This window comes from Microcaecilia unicolor, chromosome 4 (genome assembly GCF_901765095.1).
Source record: "Microcaecilia unicolor chromosome 4, aMicUni1.1, whole genome shotgun sequence".
Taxonomy (NCBI): Eukaryota; Metazoa; Chordata; class Amphibia; order Gymnophiona; family Siphonopidae; genus Microcaecilia; species Microcaecilia unicolor.
In genome coordinates this window covers 1,901,256-1,922,238 of record NC_044034.1, presented here as the reverse complement: position 1 = coordinate 1,922,238, position 20,983 = coordinate 1,901,256, and positions in this window count along the sequence as shown.

The window sequence follows — 20,983 nt, the reverse complement described above, 5'->3', positions numbered from 1 at the left end:
TGGATGCATAGGCGGTCGGTGGCCCAACTGTTTGGGGAAGCTAAGGGGGCGGGGTTATGGGCAGGGCCAGGGGTGGAGCTTAAATCCATAATTGTCTGATAACACACAGAAAAAATAAATAAATACAAATAAAAGTCACAATTAATACCTTTTATTAAATTTAGATATTAGATATGTATCATATGTCAAAGAATAAAGTGGTTGCTCAAAGCATATTCTAAGCACAATCGCTCAACTGCAAAACACTATGCACAACTTTGTGCAAAAACACACTCAGAACCTTACTGTACCATAAATATTACACTGGGCAGAACCTAATACACCAATATACCACCCATATGGAAAATGCAGACCATCAACAATATGAAACAAGGATCATAATATCACTATCCCCCCTTCAATCTGTCCAAAATTCCGCCGCACGTCTTATCTACCGCGTGAACCGATACTCTCATATCACCCCTCTCCTCAAGTCGCTTCACTGGCTCCCGATCCGCTACCGTATACAGTTCAAGCTTCTCCTATTGACCTTCAAGTGCACTCAATCCGCAGCCCCCCATTACCTCTCTACCCTCCTCTCCCCCTATGTTCCCACCCGTAACCTCCGCTCTCAGGACAAATCACTCCTATCTGTACCCTTTTCCACCACCGCTAACTCCAGACTCCGCCCCTTCTGCCTCGCATCACCTTATGACTGGAACCGACTTCCCAAGCCCATACGCCATGCGCCCTCCCTGCCCATCTTCAAGTCCTTACTCAAAGCCCATCTCTTCTCCCTTGCTTTTAGCGCCTAACCACCTTCCCCATTCATGATACCTACACTGACTACATAGTTTGTTACCTTTAGATTGTAAGCTCTCTTGAGCAGGGACTGTCCTTCCCATGTTTAAACTTGTATAGCGCTGCGTAATCCTGGCAGCGCTATAGAAATGCTAAGTAGTAGTAGTAGCAATTCTCATGTAGAGCCACAAAACACCCTAATTCATGTTTAATGTGGGATAAAATGCCATAAATAAGTAAATAAATATAAACTTTTAATGTTGAGCACCTAATTCTCAAAGTGGACATATTCCAAACACTATAATGAAAATAAAATGATCTTTTCTACCTTTGTTGTCTGGTGACTTTGTTTTTCTGATCACCATTTTAAGTTGCACCAGGAAGTGAAACTTTTACTTCAGCAGCTGCTGCAGGGCTGCAGCAGAGAAGGCGAGATTGCTGCTGGGCTGAGTGTGAAGTTGGAGGAGGCAGAAGACTGCAATCCTCCTTCCTGCACCAGACCCTCACATTGACATCAAGGCATAGCCCGCTCCCGACTGCCCCGTAGCTCTATCCTCCTGACATCATGCTAAGGAGGAGGCTGGGCTTTGCTCCCAGGCTGAGGAGGAGGATGATCTTTGCACCTATTCTAAGAAGGCCAGTTTGGAAAACAAGGATTATCAGTCCACATGCTAAGGAGGTGTCACGTTTTCAAAGCTGGAAACTGGTTTGTGAGCCCTTGGGCCACTGCCGAGGAGCGGCAGTGGCAGGCAAAACCACCCCCACACCGGAGACAAGGCAGAGCTTAATGAACAGTTAGGCTTCACCTGCACCTGGCCACTTTTCACCAAGGGTTGAGCCCTTGGCTTCAGGTGGCCGGCAGGACTTGTAGGACAGGGCAAGAACAGGATCCCAACTAGACTGAACAGGGACTGAGGGTCAGAGGGGAAAGGAACATACAGGGACAGCAGGGCAAGGAAAGGGTAAAATAAAGGACAGACTGAAATCTGTAAATAGCCACTAAAACAGGGAGCAACACACTGACTAACAAGACACAAAACTAAAAGCTGCAGAGCAGCCACTAAGATACAAACAGACAAGGACTACACACAAAACTATAACCCACAGACAAGACAAGCAAACAAACAACAATCTAATCTAACTATCCACAGACTAGCAAGAACAGACAAGAATCAAGGCAGGAAACCAAACTAGAACTGGACTCAGCAGAAGCGCACCAGCACCCCAACATACCAGGGCCTTAGACGATGCAAAGGCAAGCAGAAATGTTCCAAGATGGCTAATAAGCCCAGAATCAGTTGAGACTCAGCTGCTGCAATCACCAGGCAGCTACGGGTGCTGTGCAGGCTCAAACAACACAAGCAAACCTGGCAGCCTGGAAGATCCGGACCGGACTGATCTAAAATCTGGAATGGGTGATGGTCCATAGCAGCCACCCGTTCTGGCCACCAGAGGGCGAGGAAAGCACAGACGTAACAGGAGGTCAGACTGGGGAGGCGGCTGATTTTTGTTCCTGTGTTGTGCTGAGGAGGAAGTTAGGATAAAATACTACTGCCCCCCTCCACACTCTGGAGGCCAGGCTGCTGTTTACTTTCAGCGAGTTTCGACATCCAGCTGATCCTTGATCCCACTGCTAAAGACAGGAAGAGGGGGCTGCACAGCTAACCCTCAAAAGCCACCTTAAAAGAGCAAAACCACGCTGCAGCCGGCTTGACTGCAGGAAGGAGGGATGTTGCACTTGTCTTACATGACGGCAGACCTTTCTTGCAGCTCTGTGTTGTGTCTTTTCTTAAGGTTTGCAGCGACGGCTCACCTCCGTTCCAGGGCTGAACTATCTTGCAGCTCTGTGTTGTGTCTTTTCTTAAGGTTTGCAGCGATGGCTCACCTCCGTTCCAGCCTTTCCCTTCTCGCTTCTCGCTCAGTGTCCCGCCTAGGAAATACCTCATCAGAGGAAGGCGGGACACTGAGCGAGAAGCGAGAAGGGAAAGGCTGGAACGGAGGTGAGTTTAAACGCCAGGCAGCCACAACAGGAATGGAAAGGTTGGGGAGCTGAGGGCGGGCTCAGCGGGGGTTGGGTGGCGGCGGCAGCAGAAAAGACGAGGAAAGGTCACAGCTTGGCTGGGGAGGCTTAGCCTCCCCAAGCCTCTTATACGGGGCGCCTATGCCTGGATGTAGTTCAAGTGGGAGTCAATGGTACTGCAATGGAGGAAAACTGGGCAGACTAGATGAAACTTAAGGTCCTTATCTGTGGAAGATATTCAGCAGTCACACAAGTGAGTCATGTCACTCATCATCACAAGAACATAAGAATTGCCATAATAGATCAGATCAAAAGTTCATCTAGCCCAGCATCCTGTTTCCAACAATCCAAGTAACAAGAACCTGGCGGGATCCCAAAAAGGTATCAAGATTCCATGCTATTTACCTCCATGGATAAGCAGTGGCTTCCCCAGGGAGTGGAGGAGTAGCCTAGTGGTTAGTGCAGTGGACTTTGATTCTGGGGAACTGAGTTCAATTCCCACTGCAGCTCCTTGTGACTCTGGGCAAGTCACTTAACCCTCCATTGCCCCTGGTACAAAATAAGTACCTGAATATATGTAAAACCACTTTGAATATAGTTGCAAAAACCTCAGAAAGGCAGTAGATCAAGTCCCATTTCCCCTTCCATTTATAATGGTTTATGGACTCTTCCTCCAGGAATTTGTTCAAACCTTTTTCAAGCCTAGCTACATTAAATTCCAGAGCCTAATTCTACATTGAGTGAAAAAATATTTCAGGCCCTGATGCTCAAAAGTAAACGCAGTTTCACCAGGCATGTGCGCTGAGCTTACCGTGGAACACTTCTGCACATGCGCCAAGCACAATCCTCCCACTGGAATCGTTAATGCTCAATGCTATGAGTGCACCTATATTTGCATCTCATTAGCGTTGAGCATTAGGGCATTATTCTTTTGCGCTGTTCTGACGGTAATTTTACGGTTCTATTTAGAACAGCGCTGGAGTTTTGAGCATCAGGGCCTCAATTTGTTATGTACTACTTAGTAAGTTACATCATGGAGTGTTCCATAATCTTTCTACCTTTTAAAAGAATAAACAATTGATTTGTATTTACCTATTTCATTCCATTCAGGATTTTATAGAACTCCATCGTATCTCCCTTCAGCTGTCTCTTCTCTACTTTGAAGAGCCTCAACCTCCCTAGCCTTTCTTCCTATGAGAGAGACTTAATATTTTGGTCACTCTTCACAGTACCTTTTCTAATTCAGATTCTAGGAACCATACTTTGAAGTACAGTTAAATCAAATCAGACAAAATATTCCACTCAATATATAGCTAAGCTCTAGGGTGGTGTAAAAAACACACAACAGTTTTATTAAGTGCAAAGCAAGGATTTTCCAAACCCGTTCTGTCCACAGGCTACGTATTTTAAGCAAACAATCATTTGGAGCTTCTCTCTAGCTCCTTTGAGTCCTGCCCCGACAGGATCCACAATTCAGTGTACAGGGGGCGGGGGAGTGAGCAGCAGGCAGGTAGGGGCAACGGCGGCGGCAGAGGGGAGAGGCACATTTTTTGTCCTGGGCATCTCTCAGCGACCCTGCTTAACTCCAAGACTCCTGAAGTCTCTCACTGACACAGCTTCACAGATTTAATCAACACTCACTCTTTATTAGATTGTAAGCTCTTTGAGCAGGGACTGTCTCTCTTTGTTAAATTGTACAGCGCTGCGTAACCCTAGTAGCGCTCTAGAAATGTTAAGTAGTAGTAGTTTTCAGCTTAAGGTTCTAAGGAAACTTCTACCTTACTGAAGCCTCTGGCAAACATACAGGGTATCAATGTATGCTGAAAGCCGCTCCTCTTCCCCGGGCTCTCCCCAGGTACTGCTGTAAGGTGGCTCAACTTCAATACCAGTGAGGGAGTGTTTATAGGGTAACCTACCACTATACCACTCTCTCCCTCACAGGTTCATATATAGATATTTGTTATCAGCTTCCAAAGTCCCTGAAGCAGAATGGCGAAATGCTGGCCAGCGTTGGGCTTTGAAGATCAGAGTTAACATGTATTTAAGATAATGTCCATGCATATATCAAAAACACTTAACTGGAAAAAGTTCCTTTTGGGATGTTTTTATGCCTATGATTGCTATGTGTCAATACAGGTTTTCTTTACAGGCTTTTCCTCCTAAAGTTAAAATGTTTTTGATGTGAAGTTTTTCTTGATTATTGTGGGCACTTGTACTTCACATTACCCTTTATCACTAATATTAGTTGCAGCTGTAGAACCGTTTCAAGAAGTATCTCTTTTGGACATTTTAAAAATGGTTACAAGAACTGAGGATTTGTTGAAGGTGTCAGTAGCCAAATTGTATGACTTTTCCCAACAAACTACTGACATGATGGAGGATTTCTAAGTTACGCTGTTATAACTTGAATCACATGTGTAGTAACTTGAACCTCAGTTCTCCATTTCAAAGTCAGCAGGAGTTTCTAGAATCAAAGACAGTTTGAACATAAGAATAGTCATACTTGGTCAAACCAATGGTCCATCTAGCCCAGTATGCTGCTTCCAACAGTGGCCAATCCACTGGCAGAATCCCAAATAGTAGCAAGATTCATGCTACTGATCCCAGGGTAAGCAGTGGCTTTCCCCATTTCTATTTCAATAGCAGACTATGGATTTTTCCTCCAGGAACTTGTCCAAAAATTTTAAACCCAGATATGCTAACCACTGTTACCACATCTTCTGGTAACAAGTTCCAAGCTTAACTATTCGTTGATTAAAAAAAATTCTCCCATTCATTTTAAAAGTATTACCATATAACTTTATTACATAGACAAACAGAATTTTTGGAGAATTAATTTAGGAATAAAATTTTAAGTTTTATGAATTTTCCTTATTTTAGCCTTTTATCTCCAGAAATCTCGTTGAGGAAATATTTTACAGAAGTGCTCTTATTGCCCAATACAGTTGTTCAAGAGGACCAGGAAGAGGATGCTTTCGATATAACGAAAGTTTTAGATTCCTTAGATTTGACTAAATTTCTAGAAGCTTCTCAGGATAACAGTACTTCAAGGGCTATCCTGCTTGTTTCCTTTTCTTTTAAACAGGAAAAGGTATTTTTAAACTGCATTACTGTGTTCTGTGGTCAGAAGATTCAAATATTTCCTGAGGTGGCCAGAGCCATATAATTACCTACAAAATTGATTGTTCAGTTAAAGGACCAGAAACCTGATATGGGAGCTACTATTTTTTTTTTAATTTGTGGTAGACCTTTATCAAAGTCCAGTATGAACACAACAATTAGACCTGGAACAATATCAACAGTGATTAAGGGGCTCATTTTCAAAGCATTTAGGCATACAAAATGCCATGGTAGCCTATGACACTTTGAGGGGCATAATCGAATGAAAACGTCTATCTCCATGGGCGTTTATCTCCAAGAACGGGTCCGTGAAGGGGCGGACCGAACCGTATTTTCGAAAAAAATAGACGTCCATGTTTTATTCGACAATTTGTGAGCTGGGCGATAATGGAAAATGAAAGCGCCCGGCACAAAAACGAATAAATCCAAGGCATTTGTTCGTGGGAGGGGCCAGGATTCATAGTGCACTGGTCCCCCTCACATGCCAGGACACCAACCGGGCACCCTAGGGTGCACTTTTACAAAAAAAAAAAAAAGTTAAAAGAGCTCCCAGGTGCATAGTACCCTTCCCTTGTGTGTTGAGCCCCCCAAATCCCCCCCAAAACCCACTGCCCACAAGTCTACACCATTACTATAGCTCTAAGGGGTGAAGGGGGGCATCTACATGTGGGTACAGTGGGTTTGGGGGGGTTGGACGACTAAGCATTAAGCAGCACAATTGTAACAGGTAGGGGGGGATGGGCCTGGGTCCACCTGCCTGAAGTCCACTGCACCCCCTAACAACTGCTCCAGGGACCTGCATACTGCTGCCAGGGAGGTGGGTATGACATTTGAGGGTGAAAATAAAAAGTTGTGAAACATCATTTTTTGTGGTGGGAGGGGGTTAGTGACCACTGGGGGAGTCAGGGGAGGTCATCCCCGATTCCCTCTGGTGGTAATCTGGTCATTTTAGGGCACTTTTTGGGGCCTTATTCGTGAAAAAACAGGGTCCAGGAAAAGTGCACTAAATTCTAGCTATAAACGCATACTTTTTTTCCATTATCGGCGAAAGGCGCCCATCTTTGTTCGGGTGATAACCATGCCCCAGTCCCGCCTTCACCATGCCTCCGACACGCCCCTGTCAACTTTGTACGCTTCCGCGATGGAGTGCAGTTGAAAACGTCCAAGTTCGGCTTTCGATTATACCGTGTTATTCGTTTTTGTGAGATAAACGTCCATCTCCCGATTTAGGTTGGAACTTGGGCGTTTTTCCTCGTTCGATTATAAGCAGGTTTGTATGTCCTGGTGCTTTGAAAATGAGACTGTGAAAGTGCGTGGAAAATTTCAGAATGATAATTATATTTCCTTTGTTCCTATACAATCAGAGATGTTCCTTATTGATAAAGAAGCTGCTTAGTCTGTGTAGGGGTGATTAAAATGTGGATATTAATTTTCCTTATATACAAACAATGAAAGCAGACTGATAAAATATATAAAAATAAATAATAATAAATGTAACAAGTTTATTAAAACAAAACCCAGAGGTGATTAAAACAATACCCGACGTGGCCACGTTTCGCCCTCAGGCTGCGTCAGGGGTACAACTACAAAATGAAACAATAAAAACATAGACATCAAATCATCATATATAAATCATATACATGTATAAGAACACTTTCTCAGAATTTTAATTATGTGATTATAAAAAATAAAAAGCAAAACATAAAATCAACATTTAAATTATATTGAGCAAAAAGCACAACAATTTGCATTATTCATATAACTCAAAATGAATAAAAACAACATAAAATCAAATCTCAAGTATTTAACCAAAATAGTTAAAAAACAATTATATATATAAAAATTACTACATATAAATCTCAATAATAAAAAAGAAATCATTAACAGATAATATGAGTTCATACATAGAACATTAGAAAAGGAAAATTAAAACATATACACGGAGAGGTGAGTCTAATATTTACTCAGTGTAGCATGCATGTGTATCTTAATACAATAAATACCTACCTAAAAAGGGTTTTTTTGGTTTTACCCCATAAAAGTATAAAAAAAACCTCCTGAAATGACAAATAAATATATCAAATATTCCACTATATCCAACTCTCTGTACCACCATCTGTTCAATAAACAATCTAAACAGAGATCAAACACATATACAGATCATATGGAGAAATGGGGGGCTGATCCTTTCTAACCAATACATCAACTTTATTTATAACCCAAACAAATGACAGCAATCTCTGAAATACCTTCGCATTCATAGTTTCTCTGTCACTCCCTTTTTAGCAGACCTATGAAAACTATCAGTTTAATCTTAAATACTTATCTTTGTTCTCAGACATCCCATGGCTACAGCTTTAAATATCTTAGTGGGCCTATCGCTCCTGAATCAATCACACGAACAGACCACATGTCCTCTAATCCTATTTAAAAACCTCTCGGTATTTCAAGGCAGGCGTAGTAGACAGAAGGAAATGCTCAAAGAGAAATACTCACTGTGCACGTTTTGTTATTCTGCATCCAACTGTGTTGTTGAAAAATACCGGTCAGCTCCACGAAGGGCACTTTAACGATGAAGCATTTGAGAAACAGAAGCTTTCTGTTGAGCATACCCTCCGGAGTATTTATTACCTTATATATATACTAGCCGTTAAGCCCGTAAAAAACGGGCGACTATTGCAGCCCTCCTTTCTCCCCTGGCCTCACCCTGTCCCCCGATCCCCCCCCCCTCCCCCCATGTCCAGCAACCCTCCTCTGTGCCCTGCTCTCACCCCAAGTCCAGCAACCATGGCCCCTCCCCCCATGTCCAGCTACCCTCATCGCCACCGCTCCCTCCCCCCTCCGTGCCGGGCCCCCTGCACTGACCTGACAGCGCCTCTCACCTCCATGTGAAAGCGTTACAGGCAGCAGCAGCAGATCGCTCTGCTGCTGCCTGCAGCGCTTCCACACAGATGTGAGAGGCGCTGTCAGGTTAGTGCAGGGGGCCCGATACGGAGGGGGGCGGGGATGGGAGGGGGGGGGAGGGTGGAGGTTGTTTCATGCGATGTTCCTTTCCAGGCGGCAATGGCGGCGTCCGACAATTTGACTCTGTTCCGTTTCCCTCTCTGTTCCGCCCTCTGACGTCATGACGTCTTGATGCGAGGGCGGGACAGAGAGGGAAGTCTGTACTGCGCATTTGCAAGTGAGTACGGTCACTTGCCGTTTATATATATATATATATATATATATATATATATATATATATATATATAATTTACTGAAACTTAACAGTTCAAACTTCTGGAAGATCCTAAAAAACAGAAAGTTTACCAAGCTGTACAAAGTCAGAGAGGGGAAGAGTTGAGGCACAGAAACTGGAGAGTGAGCAGTTTGAGAAGAGGATAAGATCAAGACAGTGGCCGTTCTGGTGAGTGGGGGTAGTGGAGCATAGTTGAAGTTTGAAAGAGGATGTTAAAGCAAGAAACTGCAAAGCATAAGAGTCAGAGGGATCATTAGCACGAATGTTAAAATCCCCAAGAATGAGGGAAGAAGATGAAGGTTCAAGAAAGAAGGAAAGCCAGGCATCAAAGTCAGTGAGAAAGGAAGAAAGGGACTTATCAGGAGGTCGATAAATGACTGCTACTTGGAGAGGCAGAAGAGCAAATAGACGGAGGGAGTGGACTTCAAAAGAAGAAAACAGTGAGACTGAGGTGGAAGAAGAGGTTGAAATCTCCACTCGCCTCCACCTACCCTCCTCTCCTTAATTGATTTGATTTTGCTTACTTTATTTCTTGTCTATTAGATTGTAAGCTCTTTGAGCAGGGGACTGTCTTTCTTCTATGTTTGTGCAGCGCTGCGTACGCCTTGTAGCGCTATAGAAATGCTAATAGTAGTAGTAGTAGTATATATATGGTGGATAATAGAGTATACTGTAATACTACCTATTATTATAGAATTCTTATTTATGTTAGTGGAGGTTTTTTGACTAATGAGGAATATGTATCATAGTCTCTAAGAATCAAGTATGCATGAGATCTATGACAGCCTGTAATATATATATATATAGAGAGAGAGAGAGAGAGATTTTTTTTTAGATCATTTATACCCTGCTTTATACCACATGAAGCAGGCTCTAAGCGGCTTACAAGGAACCAAAGAAATAATTACATTGTCAGTAAAGGGAGTAGAGGGAGAAGGGAAATACTGAAACTAATAAATAAGTAGGCAAGGAAAAGAAAACAGAAAGAGGAGAAAGCAAGGAGGGAGTCCAAATCAGGTCTTGACTCGCCGAGACACATTAGGCAGGTAGACAGGAATGTGGGAGATGGCTAGCGGCAGGAATCAGCGATCCAGGAGGAAACCGGTCCCCTTCAAGCGTGCAGCACTCTCTAAGACCGAAGCAGCCGCAGAGAAGAAGAATAGCAGCCAACCTCATCGAGGGCGACCACCACAGTCCTGCGGCAAGCCAGATGACTCATAGTAGCAGAGAGCAGAAGTCGATGCTGGCAAAGCGCACCGAAAGGGAATCACAGAAGACGCTGGTGAAGAATTGATGCATGAAGGTGCCTGAGAAGTGAGGATCAACAGTCAAACAGATGGCAACCTGATCGGACGCTGAGTGTAGAGCTCTGCTGAAGATTGCTGGATCTGTCGGAGATCGCGATCTGAGCGACCCACTGCATACGAGGAGGTGGATACCTCCTCACGAAAGAATTACACACCCAGAGAGCGCTGAGCGAAGGTTGCCGGGGAGGAGAGCCGAGACTGAGGACCGAGCACCAAGCGAGAATCGCTGGGAAGAGAGCCGAGACTGAGAGCCTAAGCCGCCGGAGGTCGCGATCTTAGCGGCCTACCACATAAGAGGAGGAGGAAGACCTCCTCCTCGAAGGATTTACATTCCCAGGGAGCGTGGAACGAAGATCACCGGGGGGAGGAGCCAGAAACCGAGACCGCGATTGGGACTCCGCTGGAATCCACGATCTGAGGCCGCGCACAAGGCCTCTCCCACGAGGTCCCCATCCAGACCATCTGACCATCTAGCCGGAGCCCAGGTGATCAACCCTTGTACAGGCGCCTACCATCCAGCTCTTTCCAACCAGGACGTTGATAACAAGAAGCAACTCGAGAAATAGCCGAGGCTGTATCGGGACCCAGCCGACAATCCAACAGAAGGCGCAAAATTGAGCTGCGACAGCCGACCGAGACATGGCCCTAAAACAACGCCCAGGTTCCTTCCTGCCACGCGACCACCAAAAGGAGGGGAGGCAGAGAGAGACCAAGGAACCGAGCGGATAGCGAAACCGAGGTACTGAGCCCTTGAATACGAGCACACAGCGCTCCGCGAAAACCATTGCATGAATAGAGGAGCAAGACCAGAGCGATGGAAGAGAGAGGATAGTCTTCAAGCACCAATCTCAGTATCAGGAGGTGAACGCTACGGTGGCCCCAGAATAGCGCGACACTTCCTAAACTCCCCTTTCTGAGACAGTACATGAGAACAGACTTTGAAACAAAAAGCTACTCTAATGATGCTGGTTAGTAGAGCTCTGCTCGTCTAGCAACAGTATATATATTATGCCGAAGGTTCTCATTTAAATGCTGAAAATCTCCCATTAATGCTGAATAATCAAACTGCTTTATTTGTTTAAGAATCGCTATATTATACTGAAAGTTATCATTTAAATGCTCCCTTAAAAGGACTTAAAGACTTACTATTGGAAAATGTGGCTAACATGACCTCCTAGCAATGCATTGACCAACCCCTATAATGATTCAAACGCTTTAATTTGCTAAGCAATATGTAGCGTTATTGTAGCATTAGCATAACTACCTAGCAATGCTTTGATTACTCCCTAAAATGATTCAAATGCTTTATTTGCTTAGCAATACTGTAGCAGGCTAATATACTTCTTTTAAAGCTTTAATGTAATATCAGTTCATCAACGCTGTGCATGTGGAAGAACTTCCTAAATTGGTAGCTTGGCAGAGTTTAAAAAGGGATTAGACGGTTTCCTAAAGGACAAGTCCATAACCGCTACTAAATGGACTTTGGAAAAATCCAAATTCCAGGAATAACATGTATAGAATGTTTGTACGTTTGGGAAGCTTGCTAGGTGCCCTTGGCCTGGATTGGCCGCTGTCATGGACAGGATGCTGGGCTCGATGGACCCTTGGTCTTTTCCCAGTGTGGCATTACTTATGTACTTATCTTTGAAATAAAGCTGAGACTTTTAATCCTGCACAAGCCTGCCCTGCTCTTTTCCCTTGAGTACACCATTCAGAAAGCAGCACAAGCATTAATCTTCAAACCCTTCTCCTTCAATACATCTTTACACCTCTACTCACCTTTATCTTCTTTCATCTTCTCCAGGTCTATACTCTTCTGCAGCACACTCTTAGCCATAATTCCCCTTGCTGGTCTGGTCCACTAGCAGTGGCCAGCAGTGGAGGCAGTGAAGGGCACAGGTCCGAAGCAGAACAGCAGTGTCTCGGGCTGAGGAATTGTAGGGCAAACCACTCTCATTCCAACTGCATTGCTCACTGTTTGTGCTCAGAAGCTCCAGTATATTGAATTTTTCCCGATAAAGGATGGGATCCGGGAACACCGGGACATCTGAACTGACAGGAAGAATCCCAATCTTCTCCAGCTGTCTATGCACATCATTAGGATGCAGAGATCTAGTCTGGCCCTCGCAGAACCTCTTCCACTTTTCCAGGAGTTCTTCTGAACGCTCTTTTGGAATGCCCCCAATAAGAAACAGCAGCTGCTAAAAGGGAGTATCTCCAAGCATTGTGAATTCTCTTGTCTTCCACACCTGGCAAAGAAAGAAACAGATATCAGCATGGCAAAAGCCCACAAAATTCATAAGAACATAAATATTGCCATACTGGGACAGAATGAAGGTCCATCAGCCCAGCATCCTGTATCCAACAGTGGCCAATCCAGGTTACTTTGTTTGGTTTCTTTGGTTCTTTATTTTATCATGCCACTGAATTTGTGCTTAGTGCAAATTATGGGTCTAATTTTATAACAAGATTCCTATGTAAGAAATCTAAAAAAAACGGTCCCAGAAGCAGCCCCCTCCCTAATTTATATCTGTTCCAAAGCAGGTGCAATGTATGCATCGACTCTGTATGTGTACTCATATAGTTCATAAAAGATGTTGACGTTCTCTCCTGTCCCCCTCAAATCTCCATCTAGGGAATTTGGTTTGCCATGCAATATCCTGTCTGGGTTAAGGTATTTCAAAAACGGGGGGGGGGGGGGGGTCAAGATTTATAAGAATTTTTAAAGAGCTTAGAGACTTTGTGCAATCGCTGTCAAGAGCTGAATCCCTAATAGATCTGCTACAGACTGAGCGATAACTTAAGATGGGACAGAGTCAGACACAGGTACTTTTATCCTTGGACTGAATGGTTCATTAAGTTTGCAAATTAGCTTGACAGCTCAGGACTGGGCTGGAAAGAATACAGCACTACGTCTTCTGATGTTGGTTGAAAGAGGTGTACGAAGCCCGGCAAATGGACCTGTGGCTCGTGAGAGTGGGAACATTGCAAGGCAATTTTTGGGGGTGGCACTTGCCATCCCTTGCCACCCTATAGCAATGCCTATGCATCTACAGTCCTGATTGTCCTGATAATATTTACTTAAAGTGTTATCTTCAGCACAGCTCTTTGTAAAATATCCATGGAATAAACACATCCCTGTCTGAACATCTGAATTCCGATCTTAATGTCTGATGTACAGTGGGCCTTCATGTGGTCTATTATATGATCTATTTGAATACTGTGTGCAGTTCTGGTCACCGTGCCTCAAAAAAGATAATAGTGGAATTAGAAAAGGTACAGAGAAGGGCGAAGAAAATGACAAAGGGGATTAGAAAAGTACATATAAGTACTGCCATACTGGGACAGGCCAAAGGTCCATCAAGCCCAGCATCCTGTTTCCAAAAGTGGCCAATCCAGGTCACAAGTACCTGGCAAGAGCCCAAAAACAGTACAATACATTTATACTGCTTATCCTAAAAAATAAAAACTGTATGGCTTGACTTCCTCCAATTGTAAGTATAGGCTACTAGAAAATATATACTGAGGAGAAAGTCACTAAGAATACTTGCAGTTAACAACCAGGTGGAGTCTCATATCACTTGGCACGGATATTCATATCACTCCCCTAGCTGAACTGTGTCTGAACACGGCTTCTTAACTGACAGCTAAGAAGCCGTGTTCAGACACAATTCAGCTAAATGGTGTGACTTCCCCCAGAAGAAGCATAGCGAAACAGGCACTGTCGGGGCTTCTACACCACGGCCAGTCTGAATGATGGAGTATACATGCTCCCTAAGCTAAGTGTCTTTTTGTATATTTACATACTTGCACATGATGGTGTGGGAATATAAGTCATTATTATGATCACGTGATGGACTGAGAGAGAGAGCAGACGTGTCTTGGCTTTCTCCTGGTTAGCCCCCCCCCCCCTTAAATCCACTAGAAACAACAAATTCGGGAACGAACGAATCCTGGGCACTACTCAGCAACAAAGTTTATGGACCACTTTGTAGTGCGCGAACAGAGGGTGATGTCGACCAGGACGGCAAAGAAAGAGGGCCGGAAAAACACCGCGGGGCAGGGAGAGAACAAGATGGCGGCGAGCCTGAAGCCAGACGGTGTTCCAGCATTTACCCCAGCACAGCTGTCTCAACTAACAGAAGCAGTACAATCTGCACTGGCAACCGCAGTTTTCTAAGCTTTCCGAACAAATAGCGGGAATGGAAACGCGCTGGATGAAACGACCCGAAGGACCGGGGAATTAGAAGTGCGAGTTTCTGAAATTGAAGATACTGAGTCAGCTAAGGCGTCCGAGATAAAAGACCTGCAACGCGAGCTTGGAGCTCTTACTCAACATATTGACGATCTGGAAAATCGATCTAGGAGGTCGAACCTCCGAATAATTGGAGTACCTGAGTCGGTTCCGGACCGCTCCCTCTCCTTTCAGCTCGAGCGCTGGCTCAAGTCAGAATTCGCACTCTCTGATAGTGTAGGGCCGTTTGCCTGGAGCGCGTGCACCGATTGGGGAAGCGGAACAATACAGGAACAAGGCCAAGGGCTGTAATTGTAAAGGTACACAATTTTGTGCATAAAGAAGAAATCTTGAGAGGGGCCCGATCGAAGTGGGCCACATTGACCTTTGAAGGCTCACCCATAAAAGTATTCCAAGACTATTCCATAGCAGTGCAAGAGAGGCGGCGGGGCTTTGGGCCTATCTGCCGACGTTGGTAACTGACAAACAACGATTTATGCTGCTATACCCAGCGCTACTAAAGGTGCAAATTGACGGCATGTGGAGAACTTTTGCAACGCCACAAGAAGCACAACAAGGACTAAAATATGATAACTCCATGGACTCAGAACAAGGCTGAGGATTCAGAGCACGTGGCATTTGAAACGGGCGCTTCTGCTGAAAGGGAGCGCATCTAAAATGCAGGACATTGAGTTAAGTTCACTAAATTCTGGTTTATATGTTGTTCATGTAGGTTTGATTTCAACTAATAATATGTGCAGATAAGTTATATACACGTAGAGGTTTCGTTCCCTAAGATATGGTTCAAGGTGGGGGGGGGGGCAGCTCACCATCATTAGATCTACACTCCCCCAACCGTTGTCCGGGAAGGAGAGTGAGGGGTTAATGGAGGGAAGTATGGAGGGTTGGGCGGGCAGGGAATGGAAGGGAGGGGAAGGAGGGGGGAGAAGGGGGGAAGTAGGGAAGGGAGAAAGAGGATAAAATGCAAGGCACACATGGCGAAGTTTAAGGAATGTGGACCCATTGTGGAAGATAGATATAGATCATACAAAAATAAAAAAGGGATTGTAGGACTATTGAGACAGCAAGAATGCACGGAATCTGGCGATGGGAAGGGGAGAGTGGCCACGGTGAGCTGGGCACCGGGGCTAAATTAAAAAGAAAGAACCTAACAGTTAGACACTTGATCCCAAAACATCCCTAAGGCTGCGTCAACTAGGTTCCTGACGTGGAACGTGGGAGGCATCACGTCCCCAATAAAAAGGACTAAGATCCTGGCAGCTTTAAAGCGGCATAAAGCACACGTAGCCTGCCTGCAAGAAACGCGATTAACCCCAGAGGAACACCAAAAACTAAAGCGAGGTGGGTGGGAGAAGTGCATGCTACATCAGCTGAGGGAAGAAAACGAGGAGTAGCGATTTTAATTCGCAAAGGCCTAGTGGCTAAATCCCAATTAATAACCAGTGCCCACAAGGGGATTCATAATTATCCGATTATGGTTACATCACAAAGAATATTTGGTAGTGGCGGTATATGGACCGAACTTGTACAATACCTTCTATGATCAGATATACAAACATGCTTACTTTATAGATCCCTCCCATTGTTGGTTTTGGGTGACTTTAACCTAGTAGCGGACCCAACGCTAGATTGCTCAACGCCTAGACGTGCAGCGCGGGGGGGAACTGGCGCCAGAGCTCTACATCACTTCATGCAAGAGCTCCATGTTGTAGATGCATGGCGGACACTACACCCAGAAGAGCGGGAAATACACATTTGTCAAGAGCGCACGGCACTTTTTCTAGAATAGATTACATTCTAATAGATAAGAAAATATTCTCCCAAGTGGAGGTAGTGGAAATTGGACCAGAAGAGGTAACAGATCACGCGATGGTGTGGGTAGACCTGAAAGTAACAGAGAAAGGTCACGGTGCTGTGGGGTGGCGGTTCCCGTCCTATCTAACCTCGAACAGAGACTTTCAAAGTTATGTACAAGGGAAATGGGCAGAGTTTGCAGAACTTAATTCAGAGTATAAAGACCGCCCTGCTATTTTCTGGCCAGCAGCAAAAGCAGTTATACGAGGCAACATTATTGCATACACAGCAAGACGAGAACGCAGACTGACGGGGGCCATAGTCAATCTGGAGAAAAAGCTCCAAAAAGCAAAGCGTAGATTTATCCAAACCCTAGCACCCAACACAAAGACCAAATGCAAACTGCCCAAATAGCATTAAACACCATGCTTCAGGAGAGAGCTACCAAGACATTAATATTTAGGAAATACAAACTCCAGAGGTTTGGTAAAGAACAGGGACACTACTGGCGAGCTTGGTCAAGCACAAGGGAGGTCCCCGTGTAATAACAGCGGTAAGGAACAGAAAGGGAGAGATACAACATAAAAGAGAGAACATAGCACAGGTTTTCCAAGAGTTCTTTAGCTCAATGTATAAGCAGGGACTCCCACCAGATACAGAAGCCATTCATAACTACCTCCGAAAAGCAGGTATGGAACAGCTAACGAGTGAGGAGGCAAGGGCCCTAGAAATCCCTATGTCAGGGAAAGAGCTGCAAGAAATTATTAAATCTTTGCCCCTACACTCAGCTCCTGGCCCTGATGGCTATACAAGTGAGTTTTATAAAATCCTGGGACCCATGGTGACAGGAGCCCTTCAGGACTATTTTGAAGAGGTGATAAGTCAGCAAGAGTTCCCAACTCATGCGAATGAGGCACTCATAACCCTACTTTTAAAGCCAGGGAGACCAGATACACAAGCGGATTCTATAGGCCAATCTCCTTAATAAACGTTGACGTTAAAATCTTGGCCAAATTGCTCTCCAATAGACTCCATACATATCTTCCCCGCTTAATAAACTCAGCCCAGGTAGGGTTTGTTCGCAACCGACAATCAGTAGTTAATGTGAGGCGACTACTACTAGCAATGGGACACTGCCAACATTCAAAGACCAGTCAGTGCTAGTTAGCTTAGATGCCGAGAAGGCTTTTGACTCTGTAGACTGGGATTACTTGTTTGAGGTACTTTATTTCCTTGGGATTCGGGGATGGGTACAACGGGCGATTCAGGCCTTATATACTCACCCGACAGCTGCAGTGCTAGTGAATGGAGCTCGCACACCACAATTCCCATAGCACGAGGAACCAGGCAGGGATGCCCCCTCTCCCCACACTGTTTCTATTGGCGATCGAACCTCTGTTGAGGACCCTAGTTAGGGAGCCAGATATTCCCGGGGTGGAGGTGGGAGGGGACAATGTCAAGGTGATGGCCTTTGCGATGATCTTTTGATAGTGACAACACGACCAAATGTCAGTCTCCAAGTTAATACAATGCATGCCTTTGGAGGCCTATCAGGTTTCAAGGTAAATTTACAGAAATCTAATATTATGCAGGTGTACCCTCAGGGGTGGGTCATGGGTGGCCAATGACCTGCAGTTGAAACCGCGGCTATAATTAAATACTTAGGGGTACACATACCACAAGATCTGTCTAAATTATATGACTCTAATGTCCCCAGGTTATTGTCAGAAACGATAACAAAGCTGGCACGATGGCAAGGGTACCCATTTCACTGTTAGGACGCATAGCTTTATACAACATGATGGTAATACCATGTTGGTTATATGTATTTCAAATGTTACCAATATACTTGAAAGGTATAGATGAAAAAAAGTTGACTATTGCCCTGACAAAATTTCTGTGGAGAGGGAAGAAACCCAGGTTATCTTTGGACATGGTAAGCTCCCCAAGAGAGTATGGAGGATTGGGACTGTTGAACATCAGATCCTTAACCATAGCTTGTGCTATGAGACATTTAAATGACTGGTTTAGAAGCTCTACAGATTTTTCAGCAACAAAAATTGAACTGGAGTTGTGCAACCATTCCATTTTAGTAGTTTACTCCATGGATTACAATGTAAAATATCACCAACGTTGGAGATATCTCACATCTTGCCTACTGCCCAAAACCTGGAGGTGGCTATGTAAATTGCATCATTGTTCTTACAAAGTGACTCCACTTTTGCCAATAGGAGGAAACCCGGAATTCCCACCAGGTACCCTATACTCTATATTTACTAGATGGACAAAACAAGGAGTCACGTATTTACAACCCATACTTACGGAAAATGGGAGACTGCAATCTTATGGGCAGTTACAAGGCCTAAAACTTCTAGGACCTAAGGACCAGTTTCACTACTGGCAACTAAAACACTATGTGACCAATTTGCCCTGGGAAGCACTTGCAGAGGATATTCAAGAGGAACTTCCAGCAGCTTTGTCCTTAAACTCGCAGCAGAAAGTACCATTATCATACCACACAGGCATATAAAAGACACCAAGTCGGAACTGGACTATGCTAAGTATGCTAGAGACTGGAGTAAGGAGCTATCGGTGCAGGTAACTCCTAGCATGTTTAAGGAACATGTATTGACATTAAAACAAACAACCAATTGGGCCGCGTACTGGGAGACTCAATACAGTTTGCCCTCCGACTTTATATTCCACCGCGAAGGGCTTTCCACATGGGTTTATCTCCGGACGGGGCTTGCCCCAAGTGTGGAGAGGCTGGAGCAACTCTGGGGCATATGTTCTGGAGTGTCCCCGAGTTGTGCAGTTCTGGACTAGCCTAGTTAGGCAAATAACAAACTATGGAAGACAAGATGGACATATTCGCCCTTACTGTTATTTGGTAAACCGCAGCTCAGCAGGCCGAGACCTAAAGGTTATTCTGAATTTGTGAAAAGAGCCATCATGATAGCAAAGAAATCTATCTTAGCAGACTGGTTGGAGGTAAAGGGCCATCGATTCAGATATGGAGAACTCAAATGATACTTTTGATGAGGTTGGAGAGACTAGCATGTAAGGAAAGGCCTCGCACAGAGCTTGATTATTTATAGTCAGATGGAGCCCATTCCTTGATACCAATGCCCTCGGAGGCAAGAAGCCTATTATTGAATATGTAATTATGTGTCATTGTTGTACGTGTGAATATTAATACTGGGGGAGTAAGAGATGGGTTAGAGGGACGGGAGGGGAGAATAGGGAAGGGAAGGGGTAAGATAGAGTAGGGAAGGACATATATAAAATGATGGTAGATGTTGGCTTAGTGGAAGATTGTTTGAATGTATTGTTTCATACCATCAATAAAAATGATTTAAACATAATCACATGAATTGTGTCTTCTGAACATCAGTCCAATACATTTCACAAACTTTTTCAAGATTTAAGCAATTCATAATTAAAATAGACTTGGAATATTTTGGTCTTGGGTACTAGTCACACCATTTGCATTTTGAAAAGCCTAAGAACACAAGCACTTCCAAACCACATGATACAAAATTGTGAATACTGCACGTACCTTTCAGTGATGTCCATGGATTGAAGCCCCCTACAGCCTCGTGAGAAATATCGTAAGTGTCGCTCATATCTCTCATTATAATCACAAACACTCTGCAGCATCTGCCTGGGGATGGAAAGGAGTTTGCAACCCTTGTTCTGCCACGCCATCTTCAGAGGCAATGGCCGTGGAATGTCAGCTCTGTTCTCCGATTCCTCTCTAGTTCTACAGCTCCACTGAGTACTCTGAAAGACACAAGCCACCGAGAGTATACCAGCAATGTTTTTCATCTCCTTCCCTGCAAAGCAGGATAACCATTCTCATGGCTATATATATATATATATATATATATATATATATATATATATATATTACACATGAACTTTTTAACCTTCTTATAAACACTAGTAAAAAGGCCCGTTTCTGGAGCAAATGAAACGGGCGCTAGCAAGGTTTTCGTCCCCCTACCTACCCACCCCTTCTTCGTTCTGATGCCACTGACACCATTGCGCCGCCCTCGTTGTGTGATGCCATTGCTCCGCCCTCGACGTCATCACGTTTGACGCGAGGGCGGGGCCCTGAGACTTGGTGCTTTCGGTGGCTTCACCACCACGAACCCTTCATCAAGGAAGTGACGTCAGTGTCCTCAGAACGTTGAGGGTGAGTTTTATTATATAGGATTAGGAGCTATTGTTAAATAGCAGGATGCACTAAGACCTCAACCTGTGAAAACATCAATTCACTTAACTTCTGGCTCTGTTCCTATTACTGCTACTTATTTCTTCTATAGTGCTACAAGATGTAAGCAGTCTTATACAGATACACATGAGAGACAGTGTATAATCGACTCAAGAGGTACAAACAAGAGGCTGCAGGAATCTGTTTTCTACAGAAAAGTACTTAAGAGACCCAGCTTTTTAAGATTAAAATG